At 37.9% G+C, this 13148-nt stretch overlaps 1 protein-coding gene and 1 non-coding gene across 2 annotated transcripts in view; one reads left to right on the top strand and one right to left on the bottom strand.

Annotated features, from left to right (window-relative positions):
• TMTC2 (transmembrane O-mannosyltransferase targeting cadherins 2) overlaps positions 1-13148 on the top strand; it is a 587133-nt gene that overhangs the window by 384703 nt on the left and 189282 nt on the right. The gene's annotated exons all lie outside the window — the stretch shown is intronic.
• LOC126023218 (small nucleolar RNA SNORA51) lies at positions 87-214 on the bottom strand. The gene has a single exon (XR_007500421.1). It is a non-coding gene; the product is annotated as a small nucleolar RNA SNORA51 (small nucleolar RNA).

Raw genomic sequence — 13148 nt, 5'->3', positions numbered from 1 at the left:
TATTAAGAAAGTATATTTTATGACTTTTTTTGTAAACAGGGCATTTGGTCTAAATTTTATTTATTTTTTACTTTTTTAATACTTTTTTTTGTTCCCCAATTCACAATACAGGTAAAGGGCCTGGGTTGAGGTGTATATGGGGTGCATTTACTGTACCACCTCTTTCTATACAGTCAGTGTAAAGAACACAGCCTGTGGTAAGAACTGGGAGGCCTTATCTTTTCTTTTCTTTTTTATTTTTTAATATGTATTTATTCCTTCACCATCACAACATTCCCATGACCAATATCCCAAGTGTCCTTCCTTTTTTTAATATTTTAATTGTTAAATTGAATCACCAGGAAATACACAGTTACAAAGTTGTACATGATTGAGTTTTAGTCAGAAAGTATTTCAACATCCATTGCTTCACCAATGCATGTTTCTGTTATCAATGTTCAGTCTCCCTCCTGCTGCTGTGCTTCCCACCCCCCAGACCTCTATGGCAGACATTTTTTTTCTCTCATTTTTTAATTTTATTTTATTTTATTCTAGGTTCTGTGTTTACAATATTCGTACTGAAGGGATATATTACTTGTCTTTATCTCCTTTCACCACATAGATCTATTCAAAGTAATCATTTCCAACCATCATTGTTATATTGGTCTCTTGATTAAATTCTTTGTACATATTTTCTTCCATGTAACAGTCCTCCCCTAACTGCAGTATTTAGCACACCAGTCCTTAGTCTCTGCTGTTTAAGATTTAATTACAATATTATCTCACTCATTTCACTCAGCAAAATACTCTCATGACCATTCATGTACAAGTGAATTTCATGGCTTTATTTTTTTGTATCAGCTTCATATTACACTGTATAGATATTACAGATAATCTATTCATCTATTCTCCTATTCTCTTGTACTTAGATTAGTTTAAGATTCTGGCTATTGCTAATAGTGCTGCAATGGAAATTGGAGTGCAGAGAGCTTTTCTGCATTGTGTTTTTTGGGCCTCTAGGGTATATTGCTATAAGCACTATTAGTGGGTCATATGGAAACTCAATTTGGTGGGTTTTTTTGAGTTCATATTGATTATCCTAAGTACTGGACCAGTCTACATTCCCACTAACAGAGTAAAGTACTTCTTTCTTCATACATTTGTGCCAGCACTGGCTATTTTTGTTCTTGGTGATGTGTGCCAATTTCTGTGGCATGAGATAATATCTCACTGTTGTTTTAGATTGCATCTCCCTGACAATGATATGAAACATTTTTATGTGCTTTTTGCATTCTATAATTCTTCTTTGAGAAAGTTTCTGTTAATTCCTTTTCCCCATTTATCGATGATGAGAAGTACATTGTTTCTTTCTTCCTTTCTTTCTTTCTTTCTTTCTTTATTTCTTTCTTTCTTTCTTTCTTTCTTTCTTTCTTTCTTTCTTTCTTTCTTTCTTTCTTTCTTTCTTTCTTATTTTACTAATAATATCTTTATTTAAGCACCTTGATTACAAATATGATTGTGGTTGGGTTTCAGTCATGTAAAGAACACCCCCCTTCACCAGTACAATATTCCCATCACCAATACCCCAAATCTCCATCCTCCTCACCCCACCCCCGCCTGTACTGTACATAGGCTTTCTACTTTCCTCATTAATTCATTCACATTGTTATGATAGTTCTCAATGTAGTTATTTCTCTAACTACTCATCACTCTTTGTGATGAGCTGCATGGCATCATCTGGACCTTCCAGACCTCCCCACTTTTGTCTCTGGGAATTATTGCAAAAATGTCTTATTTTTCTTAAAATCTATAAATGAGTGAGACTATTCTGTGTCTCTCTCTCCCTCTGACTTATTTCACTCAGCATAATGGATTCCATGAAAATTCAGGTATAGGAAAATTTCATGACTTAATCTCTTGTGATGGCTGCATAATATTCCATTGTGTATATGTACCACAGGTTCCTTGACTATTCATCTGTTGAAGGGCATCTTGGTTGTTTCCAGAGTCTGGCTATTGTAAATAGCTCTGCAATGAATATAGGTGTGAGGAAGGGATTTTTTTTATTTTCTTTTGTTTTCTTTTGTTTTGGCCACACCTGGTAATGCTCACGGGTTACTTACTCTTGACTATGCCCTCAGAAAATGCTCCTGGCTTGGGGGACAATATGGAATGCTGACATATTGAACTGAGGCCAATCCTAGGTCAGCTGTGTGCAAGGCAAATGCCCTAAAGCTGTGCTGTCGCTCCAGCCACCCCCTTTTTTTCATTGTTGAGTTCTGTCAGTACTTTGTATATTTCAGATATTAGCCCTTTATCGGATGGGTATTGATTGAATAGTTTCTCCCATTTCATGGCTGACCTTTTTATCCTACTTGCTGTTTCTTATTTCTTTTTATCTTTATTTAAACATCTTGATTACAAATATGATTATAGTTTAATTTCAGTCATGTAAAAAAGCACCCCCCTTCACTGGAGCAACATTCCCACCACCAATGTCCCAAATCTCTCTCCTCCTACCCCACCGCCACCTGTACTCCACATTGCTCATTCATTCACATTGTTATAATAGGTCTCAGTGTAGTTATTTCTCTAACTGCACTCACCACTCTTTGTGGTGAGCTTCATGCCATAAGCTAGACCTTCCATCCCTCCTCTTTTTGTCTCTGGAAATTATTGCAAAAATATCTTTTGTTTTTCTTAAATTTCATAGATGAGTGAGACTATTCTTTTTCTATGTGTCTCTCTCCCTCTGACTTATTTTATTCAGCATAATAGATTCCATGTTCATCCATGTATAGGAAACTTTCATGACTTCATCTCTCCTGACGGCTGCATAATATTCCATTGTGTATATGTACCACAGTTTCTTTAGCCATTCTTCTGTTGAAGGGAATCTTGGTTGTTTCCAGAGTCTGGCTATTGTAAATACCATGGCAATGAATATAGATGTGAGGAAGGGATTTTTGTATTGGATTTTTGTGTTCCTAGGGTATATCCCTAGGAGTGGTATAGCTGGCTCATACAGGAGCTCAATTTCCAGGTTTTGGAGGAATCTCCACATCGCTTTCCATAAAGGTTGGACTAGATGGCATTCCCATCAACAGTGAAAAAGAGTTCCTTTCTCTCCAAATCCCTGCCAGCACTATTTTTTCTCATTCTTTGTGACACACAGCAATCTTTATGGCATGAGATGGTACCTCATAGTTGTTTTGATTTGCATATCTGTGATGATTAGTGATGTGGAACATTTATTCATGTGCCTTTGGTCATTTGTATTTCTTTTTTATCAAAGTGTCTGTTCATTTCTTCTATTCATTTTTTAATGGCATTAGTTTTTTTTTCTTGTAGAGTTCTATCAGTGCCTTGTATATTTTGGATATTAGCCCTTGATGTGATGGAAATTGGATGAATAATTTCTCCCACTCCTGGGTACTATTTCCTTTCAGGTGCAGAAGCTTCTCAGCTTAATATATTCCTATCTGTTTATCTCTGCATCCACTTGTTTGGAGAATGATATTTCCCCCTTAATGATGCCTGTAGTCTCAAGACCATGGAGTCTTTTACCCCTGCATGTTGTTCTATATATATTCAGGTCTGATATCAGGTCTTTAATCCATTTGGATTTTACCTTCCTGTATGATGTTAGCTGGGGGTCTGAGTTCACTGTTTTGCAAGAGGCTAACCAGTTGTGCCAACAACACCTGTTGAAAAGGCTTTCCTTGCTCCATTTAGGATTTCTGGCTCCTTTATCAAAAATTAGGTGACTGTATGTTTGGGGGACATTATCTAAGTACTCAAGCCTATTCCACTGATCTGAGGGTCTGTATTCCAGGACCATGCTGTTTTGATAACTATTGCTGTGTAAAACATTTTAAAGTTGGAGAAAGTAATGCCTCCCATATTTCTTTTCCCAAGGATTGCTTCAGTTACTTGAGGGTGTTTATTGTTCCAACTGAATTTTAGAAGTGTTTGATCCACTTCTTTGAAAAATGTCATGGTTATCTTTAGAGGAATTGCATTAAAGATGTACATTACTTTGGGGAGTATAGCCATTTTAATTATGTTAATCCTGCCAATCCATGAGCAGGGTATAAGTTTCCGTGTTCTAGTGTCCTCTCTTATTTCTCAAAGCAGTGTTTTATACTTTTCTTTGTATACTTTTCTTTAGTCAAGTTGTCTCCAAGATATTTGAGTTTGTGTGTCACTAATGTGAATGGGATTATTTTCTTTTTTTTTTTTTTTTTGGTTTTTTTGGGTCACACCCGGCAGCGCCCAGGGGTTACTCCTGGCTTCATGCTCAGAAATCGCTCCTGGCAGGCTCGGGGGACCATATGGGACGCCGGGATTCGAACCGATGACCTTCTGCATGAAAGGCAAATGCCTTACCCTCCATGCTATCTCTCCGGCCCCGGGATTATTTTCTTAATGTGGATTTCTTCCTATCATTATTGGTGTATAAAAAGGCCACCTTGCTATATGAGTTTATTGTTTTTAGAAGCTTTTTGGTAGAGTCTTTAGGTTTTCTAAGTAGAATATCATATCATCTGCAAACAGTGGGAACTTGACTTCTTCCTTTCCTATCTGGATTCTCTTGATATCTTTTTCTTGCCTAATCGCTGTAGCAGGTAATTTTCGTACAATTTGAATTGCAGTGGTGAGAGAGGACACCCTTCTTTTGTACCAGAATGTAGAAAAAAGGCTTTTAGTTTTTTTTCCATTGAGGATGATATTTGCCATTGGCTTGTGGTACATGGCCTTAACCATATTGAGAAAGTTTATTTTCATTCCCATCTTAAGAGATTTTATCAAGTATGGGTTTTGGACCTTATCAAATGCATTCTCTGCATCTATTGATATGATCATGTGATTTTTCTTTTTCTTGTTATTGATGTTGTGTATTATGTTGATAGATTTATGGATGTTAAACCATCCTTGCATTTTTGGGATGAAAGCTACTTGATCTTAGTGAATGATCTTGATGAGGCATTGGATCCTATTTGCCAGGATTTTGTTGAGAATCTTTGCATCTGTGTTCAGTAGGGTTATCGTTCTGTAATTTTCTTTTTTTGGCAGCATCTCTGTCTGGTTTTTAGTATCACGGTGATTTTGGCTTCATAAAAACTATTTGGGAGTATTCTCATTTTTTTCAATTTTGTGAAAGAGCCTGGCCAAGATTGGTAGTAGTTCCTCTTGAAAGGTTGAAAGAATTCATTAGTGAATCCATCTGGACCTTCACTTTTCTTTTGGGGCAGATGTTTGATTACCGTTTTAATTTCCTCAATGGAGATGGGGGTGTTTAGATATGCAACATCTTCCTTATTCAACTTTGGAAGCTTATAGGACTCCGAGAATTTATCCATTTCTATCAGATTCTCATATATATTGGCATAGAGTTTCTCAGAATGATCTCTGATTACCCTTTGAATTTCTGCAATATCTGTAGTGCTCTTCCCGTTTTCATTTTTAATATGGGTCAACAAGTTACTCTCTTTGTGAATTTTTCCAGTGATCTATCAGTTTCTTTTTTCTTTTTTTTACTTATTTTTTCTTGGTGTTTATTCTGATTTCCCAACAAATACAGTTTTTTATTTATAATATCTTTATTTAAGCATTTTGATTACAAATATGATTGTGATTTGGTTTCAGTCATGTAAAGAACACCCCCCTTCACCAGTGCAACATTCCCACCACCAATGTCCCAAATCTCCCTCCATCCCAGCCTACACCCACCTGTACTCTAGACAGGCTTTCCAGTTCCCTCATTCATTCACATGGTTATGGTAGTTCTCAGTGTAGTTATTTCTATAACTGCACTCACCACTCTTTGTGGTGAGCTTCATGCAGTGAGCTGGAAGTTCGATCCCGGCTTTCATTGTCTAAGGATTGTTGCAAAATTGACTTTTATTTTTCTTAAAACCCATAGATGAGTGAGACTATTCTGCGTCTCTCTCTCTCTCCCTCTGACTTATTTCACTCAGCATGATAGATTCCATGTACATCCATGTATAGGAAAATTTCATGACTTCATCTCTCCTGACGGCTACATAATATTCCATTGTGTATATGTATCACAGTTTCTTTAGCCATTCGTCTGTTGAAGTGCATCTTGCTTGTTTCCAGAGCCTGGCTATTGTGAATACTGCTGCAATAAATATAGGTGTGAGGAAGGGCTTTTTATGTTGTATTCTTGCGTTCCTAGGGTATATCCCTAGGAGTGAAATAGCTGGGTCGAATGGGAGCTCAATTTCCCTTTTTTGGAGGAATCTCCATATCGCTTTCCATAGAGGTTCGACTAGACAGCATTCCCACCAGCAGTGGATAAGATTTCCTTTCTCTCCACATTCCCACCAGCACTGATTGTTCTCGTTCTTTGTTGTGTTTCAATCTCTGTGGTGTGAGATGGTATCTCATCCTTGTTTTGATTTGCATCTCTCTGATGATTAGTGATGTGGAACATTTTTTCATGTGCCTTTTGGCCATTTGTATTTCTTTTTTATCAAAGCATCTGTTCATTTCTTCTCCATGTTTTTGATGGGATTAGATTTTTTTTCTTGTAAAGTTCTGTCAGTGCCCTGTATATTTTGTATATTAGCCCCTTATCTGATGGGTATTGGGAGAATAGTTTCTCCCACTCAGTGGTGGCTCTTGTATCCTGGGCACTACTTCTTTTGTGGTGCAGAAGCTTCTCAGCTTGATGTATTCTCATCTGTTTATCTCTGCTTCCACTTGTTTGGAAAAGTGCAGTTTCCTCATTGAAGATTCCTTTAATCTCAATGTCATGGAGTGTTTTACCTACGTGTTGCTCTCTATACCTTATGGTATTAGGTCTTATATCAAGCTCTTTAATCCATTTGGATTTTACCTTTGTACATGGTATTAACTGGGGGTCTATGTTCACTTTTTTACAAGTGGCTAACCAGTTCTGCCAGCACCACTTGTTGAAGAGGTTTACCCTGCTCCACTTAGAATTTCTTGTTCCTTTGTCAAAACTTAGGTGTTATTATGTCTGGGTAACATTCTCTGAGAACTCAAGCCTATTCCACTGATCTGAGGGTCTGCCTTTTTTTCCAATACCATGCTGTTTTGATAACTATTGCTTTGTAGTACACTTTAATGTTGGGAAAAGTAATGTCTCTCATACTCCTTTTCTTTAGGAGTTCTTTAGCTATTCCATGGTGTTTATTGTTCCAGATGAACTTAATAAGTGTTTCATCCACTTTTTTGAAGAATACCATGGTGTCTTTAGAAGGATCACATTAAATCTATATAATGCTTTGGGAATGTTGCCATTTTAATGATGTTAATCCTGCCAATCCATGAGGAGGGTATTTGTTTCCATTTTCGCGTGTCCTCTCTTATTTCTTGGAGCAGGGCTTTATAGTTTACTTTGTATAGGTCCTTCACGTCTTTGTTCAAGTTGACTACAAGATATTTGAGTTTGTGTGGCACTAATGTGAATGGGATTTCCTTCTATATGTCCATCTCTTCCCTATCATGTCATCTGATATTAATATGGCCACCCCAGCTTTTTTAAGGGTGTTGTTTGATTGGATGAGTTTCCTCCAGCTTTTGATTTTGAGTTTATGTTTGTTCTGATTATTCAGGTGTGTTTCTTGTAGGCAGCAGTAGGTTGGTTTCATCTTTTTGACCCTTTTTCCCACTCTGTTTTTTAATTGGTCAATTTAGTCATTGACATTGAGGGAGATGATTCTCATAGGATTTAATGTCATCTTTGTAGATAAGTTTGCTGTGTTCGTTGGTCTTTCTTGTCTTAAAGTAGACCTTTCTGTTTTTCCTTTAAGGCTGATTTTTTATCTGTGAAGTTTCTGAGCTGTTGTTTATCCATGAAGCAATGTATCTTTCCTTCAAACCAGAACGTGAGTTGGGCTAGGTGCAGTATTCTTGATGAGGCATTAATTTCATTCAGTCTTGTCACAATATTATACCACTGTCTTCTGGCCTTGAGAGTTTCTCGTGACATGTCTGTTGTAAGTCTTAGGCATGCTCCTTTGAATGCAATTTCCCTTTTTGATCTTGTTGCTTTCAGTATTCTTTCTCTATATGTGGGATTTCTCATCATAACGAGGATGTGTCTTGGGGTGTTTTTATTTGGGTCTCTTTTAGCTGGTACTCTTTGGGCATGCAGGATTTGATTGCATGTAGTCTTTACCTCTGGGAGTATCTCTTTGATGATGTCTTTGATAGTTGATTCTTCCTGGGGATCTCCTACTTGGGCCTCTGGAACTCCAACAAATCTTATGTTATTTCTGTTGAGTTTCTCAAAGATTTCTATTTTCATCTGTTCACATTCCTTGAGTATTTTTTCCACTGCATGATTGTTTGTCTTGTTTCTTTTCTGATTTTTTCTGTTGTGTTGAATTTTTTTTTTGCATCTCATCTTCCAGCACATTGATTCTGTCCTCAGCTGCTGTTATCCTGCTGGCGAGGCTATCCACTGAGTTTTTCAGTTCAGCTACCGTGTTTTTCAGATCTGTTATTTCAGTTTGGAGTTTTCTGATTTCTGTCTTTGTGTTCTGTTCAAATCGATCTATGCTTTTTTTTTTTTTTTTTTTTTTTTGAGTTATACGAACATCTTCCATATTTTTATTCTAAACTCCTTATCTGAGAGGTTAATCAGATAGTTGGAATTTTTTGGGTAGTCCGAGCTATTGTCTTCATTCTCTGTGCATGGTGTTTGCCTGTGAGCTTTCCCCATTGTTATTCTTGTAGTGGGATTTTTTCTACATGTTGTGGTGGGGTTCATTGGTTAGAAAGAGTGCGTGGCTGAGAAAAGAAGTGGCGCGGCTGCGCTCTTCTGCGGCCTTTAAATGACAGTTTTTTTTTGGGGGGGGGGGGTGCACTTCCTAGGCCTCTGAGGAGAGCTTCAAGTATTCAGAAAAGACAGACAAGCAAAGCAAAGAGTTCCCATCAAGTCCTCAGAGTCATCAAAGTCCCAGCAGGAGGGCGGAGCCAGCCAAGAACTCTCTGTAGCAGGGAGGATCTCAGGCAGGAACCCTGATAAAATCCAGTCTAGGGCGGCTGAAAACACCATAGCCCAAGATGGCTTCTGTGCCCTTCTGACACCCAGCAGAAACCAGCAGGCATCAGTGTGTGTACATCCCGACCCATCTCTGAAGCAGGCAGGATCACCAGCAGGAACGCTGATGAAATCCAGTCTCAGGCAGCTGGAACCCGCATGGCCCAAGATGGCTTCTGCGCCTTTTTGACTCCCAGCAGAAACCAGCAGGAATCAGTGTGTGAATGTCTCAACCCACCTCTGATGCAGGCAGGATCACCAGCAAGAACGCTGATGAAATCCAGTCTCAGGCAGTTGGAAACCGCATGGCCCAAGATGGCTTCTGTTCCCTTCTGACTCCCGGCAGAAACCTGCAGGAATCAGTGTGTGTATGTACGTATTGACAACCTCTGCAGCAGGCAGGATCACCAGCAGGAACGCTGATGGAATCCAGTCTCAGGCAGCTGAAAATAGCATGCCCAAGATGGCTTCTGCTTCTTGTTTAGTTTTTCAAAGAACCAACTTTTGCTTTTGTTGATCTTAGATTGTATTTTCTGTTTCCACTTCATTTTTTTCTGCTCTAAGCTTTATTATTTCCTTCCATCTTCCTTTTTTTATTGTTTATTTTGTCTATCATGTTCTAATTTTATAGGCTGCATCAGTAGGCTACTGAGTTATGCCCCTTCTTCCTTCTAGATGTGTCCTTGCAAAGCTATAAATTTTGCTCAGTACTGTTTTTGCTGTGTCCCATAGTTTCTGATAGTTTGTGTTTTCATTGTCATTTGTTTCTAGGAAAGTTTTGATTTCCTCTTTGATTTAATCTCAGACAACTGGTTGTTCAGTAGCAGGCTGTTTAATTTCCAGTTGTCAACGTTCTTCTGTGTCCTTTTGTAGTTCACATCTAATTTCAGAGCCTTGTGCTCAGTGAAGGTAGTCTGAAAAATTTCTATCCTCTTGATTTTTTGGAGGTATGTTTTATGTGCCAGCATGTGGTCTATCCTGGAGAATGACCCATGTACATTAGAGAAGTGTGTGTATCCAGGTTTCTGGGGATGGAGTGTCATATATATATATATATATATATATATATATATATACATACATACATACATACATACATACATACATACATACATACATATAAAATCTACTAGGCCTCTTCCAGCTCTCTTTTCAGGGCTAGATTATTTTTCTGGGATTTCAGTGGTTGACTTATAAAGTGTTGACAGGGCCATGTTCAGGTCTCCCACAATTATTGTGTTATTATTGATATCCTTTTTCAAATTGGTCAATAATTGTATTATATAATTTGCAGTCCATAGCTCTGGGAGTTTCTCTGTGATGATGTCTTTCACTGTTGATTTTTCCTGGGGATCCCCTTCCTGGGCTTCTGGGAGTCCAATGATTCTTATGTTTTTTTTCTGTTGAGTTTATCACAGACTTCTATTTGCAAATGTTCACATTTCTTGAGTACTTTTTCCATTGTATGATCGTTAGCCTTAATGTTCTTTTCCAGTCTCTTCTGCTGAATGGAGTTGTTCTGCATTTGATCTTCCAGTTCCCTGAATCTGTCTTTGGCTGTTGTTACTCCCCTGGAGAGGCTATCCATTGAGTTTTTTAGTTGAGCTACCGTGTTTTTCAGATCTGTTTTTTCTGTTTGGAGTTTTCTGATTTCTGTCTTAGGGTTCTGTTCAGCTAGACCTATATTGTCTTTGATTTTCATGAGGATCCTCCACATTTTTATTCTAAATTCATTATCAAAGAAGTTAATCTGATGGTTGGTATTTTTGGGGTCATCAGAGCTATCATTTTTATTCTCTATGCATGGTATTTGCCTACAAGGTTTCCCCATAGTCATGCTTGTAGTGTGATTTTTTTCTGAATGTGATGGTGGAGTTCATTCTTTAGAAAGAGTGCACAGCCCTGAAGCGAAGCAGAGGTGCTCTTCTGGAGCCTGTAGTATAGCGATTTAGTGGAGAGGCTCAGGAGACAGAAAAGTAAAGAAACACATATAGGCGACACAGTCTCTCCCAATTCGTAATCACAGAGCAGGAACAGATTCATCCATCCTGAGGTTACAGACAGAGGGTCTGCATTTCTGTAGGTTACTGCTGATTGCTGGTTTTCACTCAGGCTCTCAGTCCTCCTTGGCTTTCCTGCCTGGGCACTCTTAGAGAGCGATTTTGTTTGGCCCTTCTTGACCCACTTAGGAGAGGTTCAAGAGACAGAACAGTAGAGAAACACGTATAGGCGACACTCTCAGTCTCTCAGAATTGGTAATCACACAGGAAGGGATTTTTGTATGTTATTTTTGTGTTCCTAGGGCAGTGATGACTAACCTTTTGAGCCTGAGTGTAATTTTCTTTATCTGGTCATTTGCTTTAAGGTTTTTCCCAGTCTCTTTTGCTGTATGGAGTTTTATGTATCTTGTATTTTAGCTCACTGATTCTGTCCTCAGTTGTTGTTACTCTGTTGGAGAGGCTTTCCACTGAGTTTTTTATTTCATTTACCAAGTTTTTCACTCCTGCAATTTTATTTTGGTGTTTCCATTCCCTAGTGTTCCATATGTTCCTTTAATCCAGGAGCAATTTCTGAGCACATAGCTAGATCTGGAGTGTCACCAGGTGTGGACCAAAAAAAAAAAAAAAAAAAAAAAAAAAAAGATCTAACAGGCAAATATAATAAGTATCAGAGCACATTTTAAAGTAGAAAGAGTTGCACAGAGTTAATTATCACACAGTCTACCTTATGTTTTTAAATTCCTTATCAACATTTAGGTGAATGTTGTAAAAGATCAAATGCACCTTCCAGAAACAAAATGCTGAGTTCTCCCTTGTAAATTTATTGAATTCTACTTGAACTGTGTGTGCTGTAGATTGCCATCATTCATTAAATGACTATAAATGAAATTTATTTTTCTCTATTTTCTGTATGAGGTTTTATTTTTTAGGTCAACATATTTTTATTGAATTCTGTTTTGTATGTGTGTTTAGAGATACACAAAGTAGAATTTTGACATGATATTTTACTGCCTACAATTTTCCTCTGTGTCTGGTTGTTTTATAGCAGATTGCTCAAGACCCATACCATGACAGCTGTGATTTTCAACTGTGTACAATTTGAACTCATCTTTTAAGGTTGGAAGCATTAACACTCCTCTTGTGTTAAGCTTTTTCTTAATATAATTTTTATTCTCATCATAGTGGCTTACATATTGTTGACAATATTTTAGGTACATATTTACATAAAATCAGGGGGGATTCCCATCACCGATTTGTCCTCCCTACACCTCCATTTTCGTCCTACCTCCCATATCCTCCTCCCTCACCCGCGGGGCTGCTAGAATATGTGGTCCCCTCTGTACCTAGCATACTACTTAGTCTTGCACCTGTTTGGTCTTGGTGCCTCCCTTATTTCTCCCTCTAACTGGGAGGCAGGACTAGCTAGTTCAAGTTATGTGGTTTTGTTTGAAGAGGAGAAAAGTAATAAACTGGGGTAAAAGTCTAATGTGCCAAAAATGGGGGGAATCCTTCTAGAGGCTCTCATCATTGGTTTGAGAGATGAAGGAGAAAAAGAAGGTGAAACACCCCAGCAGTACAAAAAGAAGTGTCAAATATCCAGTGAGGACTCCGACAATAATGATAAGCACCACAAAAAAACCATGGTCTTGAGATAAGAAACATGGCAGAGCACATAAAGGAAAGAAGAGAAAAAAAAAAGTATAAATGGGGAGAACAACTTCAATAACCACACCAAAACAAAGAAATCAACAAAAAGTAGATAGGTAAATAAAAATAAAAAATAATAGTAATAAATGAAGATAAAAAATAATATATAAAAATAAAAAATGTTTTGTGCTTTTTGCTATTTTTCCCTCCTGCACTGGCACAGTAAATTTTGGGGGTCATTCAAAAAGGAATTCACTTGGCCTAAGAGATATGGGGTTTCTCCACTCTTGGATTATATTGTCATGGGATTAACTATAGACTCTGTTCAGGTTCATTTACTCTCCTGGTGGTGCTTTTGTGGTGTTTGGAAGACTTCTGCTCTGTCCTGGGTGATAAAAATCAGACCTCTGTATCTAGAGATCTCAGTATCTGCACAGGTCCAGGAGTGGGACTTATGATGAAGTCTTTCTTCGTGGTTCTAG

This window comes from Suncus etruscus, chromosome 11, assembly GCF_024139225.1.
Source record: "Suncus etruscus isolate mSunEtr1 chromosome 11, mSunEtr1.pri.cur, whole genome shotgun sequence".
Taxonomy (NCBI): Eukaryota; Metazoa; Chordata; class Mammalia; order Eulipotyphla; family Soricidae; genus Suncus; species Suncus etruscus.
The sequence above is the reverse complement of the archived record's forward strand: the minus strand, read 5'-3'. Positions and strand labels throughout refer to the sequence as shown.